This window comes from Pteropus alecto, unplaced genomic scaffold, assembly GCF_000325575.1.
Source record: "Pteropus alecto unplaced genomic scaffold, ASM32557v1 scaffold56, whole genome shotgun sequence".
Lineage (NCBI taxonomy): Eukaryota > Metazoa > Chordata > Mammalia > Chiroptera > Pteropodidae > Pteropus > Pteropus alecto.
In genome coordinates, this window is record NW_006438871.1 from 391,342 (window position 1) to 393,986 (window position 2,645).

At 63.3% G+C, this 2,645-nt stretch overlaps 1 long non-coding RNA gene across 1 annotated transcript in view; it reads right to left on the reverse strand.

The window, feature by feature from the left end:
* Nucleotides 1–2,269: 2,269 nt before the first annotated feature.
* The window catches only part of LOC112483026, a 6,901-nt gene continuing 6,525 nt past the window's right edge, over nt 2,270–2,645 (reverse strand). Inside the window, exon 2 of the long non-coding RNA XR_003047473.1 lies at nt 2,270–2,487. This is a non-coding gene — a long non-coding RNA (uncharacterized LOC112483026). The remainder of the gene's footprint in view (nt 2,488–2,645) is intronic.

Genomic DNA, 2,645 nt, shown 5'->3' on the forward strand with positions numbered 1-2,645 from the left:
GCGGCGTCAGCCAGGTGCCTGCTGCCTGGAGCTGACCAGCACCGCGGCGGCATCCGCGGCCCGTTTTCCCTCCGTGTGCCCGTTGCTGCCGTGGCCGCAAACGTGCAGAGTGCGGTCCCTGGAGAGGCCGTGTCAGGGCCTGGGGTCTCGAGGAGGCGGCCCCAGCACCCAAAGGCCACGACGCAGCCCCTCCCCCCGACGCCTGCCGCCTCCATCAGGCCGATGGGCTCCTGGCAGCTGTGCCGGCTGGGGCAACGCCCCGGGGCCCAGGCCGTGGCCGTGACCCCAGGAGGTGGCCTCGGGGCCCAGGCTGTGGCCAGTGCTGCTGTCCCTGGAGTGGAACGATGCTCGTCCTGCGGCTCTGCCCCAGAGAAGGTGGCGCGCCTCCCCATCCTTCCTCCGCCCCCAGTGTCTGCCTAAGGACTCTGAGGCTGGCTCTGCCCTCTGCTGTTTCTTGAGCCTCCCACCCCCCTGCAAATCCCCGATCCTGGCTTGGACACTTCCAAACCCCCAGGTCTCAATTCCCAGCCACTCACCACGTAGTTCCCAGTGTTGCGGGTGGAGCCCTGGACCCTGACAGGTGTGTGGGGCAGCTGCAGCCCCGCCCCAACCGTGGTCCCTGGCCTTGCAGCTGGCAGGGGATGGGGGTGCCTGGGCCAGGCCCCCAGCATGTCGGACGGCAGCCCTGGGCTGAAGGTACACACATCGCTGCTAGCTGGAGGGCAGGAAGGAGGTGGGGTCCCCTCTGTCAGCCCCAGGGAAATGAAAACACCTAAAGATTCGGCTTTGGGTCCTCGGTGCCTGCTACAGCCGGAATTCAGAGCCCAGGCTCCCAGAGTCACCCCTGAAGGCCGCGGGGTCCACATGCCCCCTCCGCCCAGAGAGGGACGTGGCATCACTGCCCGTTACACAGGGCTAATACTGGTGTCACCTCGGCCTGTTGGCATGAAGCTTCCCAGAGGGAGCCCTCGGCCGCGGCCTCGTGGGAGGAGCTGTGCCAGGCTCTGGGGCGCGGTGCCAGCCCCCGAGACCGCTTCCATCACTGAGCGGGGTTCGCATGAGGGAGCGTGAGGCACCTTCCGACTCTCCCGGCCTCGGCCTCCGCCCCCGGGCCAGCCCAGTGGATGCGGGACGGCGGCTTCCTGGCGCGGGGTGGGCTAACCACCGGCCTTCCTCGGGGCTCCCAGGAAGAGGCCTGTTCTGTGGGCTTCCTGCCCCCCCGGACAGAAGCCCTGCTGCGATGGGCATCCAGGGCCAGGCCCTGCCAAGGAGCAAAGCCAGCGACGTGGCTTTTATGAGCGTGTCCAGCTGGCAGCCCATGTCCTGAGCATTCGCTAAAGGCCAGGACTTACTGGGGGCCATGGCGTGAGCCAAGAGTCCTCTGTGAGCCTGCCCAGCTCTGGGCCAGCCCCGGGGCAGGAGGCCCACACCCGGGGAGTTCTCAAGTGTGGCTGCTGCCTCTGCCACTCTCTCCTGCGTCCCGGCACATGGCTGGCCATCTGGGTGTGGCCACGCCGAGCCTGCCTTCCGTCAGAACCTGCACATCTCCCTACACCCGGGTCATGCTGCAGAGCCCGCGTCCCTCCGTTCCCCTGCCAGAGTCTGGCCTGGGGTTTGGACGCCTCCCGCACCCAGCCCAGCCGCTCCCAGCTGTGGTCACCAGCCCTGTGCTCAGGGACCAGGCTGTATGACGCCCCGCCACGGTCATCTTGTGTGTCCAGAATGCGCTGCCAGCTGCAGGACGGCGTGCCCTCCCTGGGTGGACAGGGGCTGTCACTGTCCCCCCTCCTCGTAAATCTTTCCCTCCTCAGAGCTGTCTTTGCGTGGGCTCCTCCAGAATAGACTCTGACTGATCGGTTTACTCAGGAGGCAGTCCCTGGATCCTCTGGTCGGGAATGGGGTGCGGCCCCCACCGTAGGGGCCGCGTGCAGACCCCGGAGTCGCCCATCCAGGGGCTCGGGGGCGTGTTCCGGTACAGCAGCTCCCGACCCCTGACCTGACCAGGAGCAAACCCAAGCATCGATCGTGCTCCCTGCAGGCCAGACCTCACGCCCCAGGACGCAGAGGAGAGGCCGTGCACCCCAAACGTTATGCACCCCTCCCTGCTGGGCTGGCTGGTCCTCACTGGCGGGTCCTGGACTGATGCTGGGCCCCAAGTCAGCGACCCTTCATCCCCCGAGTCATTCTGGTGAAGGCAGAGAAAAGGCTACAAAATATTAGCAAACCGAATTCGGCAACACATTAAAAATATCATACTCCACGACTGAGCTAGGTTTATCCCTGGGGTTCAAGGTTGGTTCAATATTCGCAAATCAATTACTAGGATACACCACGTTAACAAACGGAAAGATAAAAATCACACGATCTTATCAATAGATGTGGAAACAGCTTTTGACAAAATCCAGCATCCATTCATGATAAACTCTCTCAGCAAAGTGGGAATAGAGGGAACATACCTCAACGTAATAAAGGTCATATGTGACCAACCTACGGCTAACATCATACCCAATGGGGAGAAGCTAAACGCGTTTTCCTTAAGATCAGGAACGAGACAAGGGTGTCCGCTTTCGCCGTTTTCATTCAATGCAGTATCGGAAGGTCCGGCCACAGCCATCGGGCCAGAAAGCGCCACACAAGGCAACAAA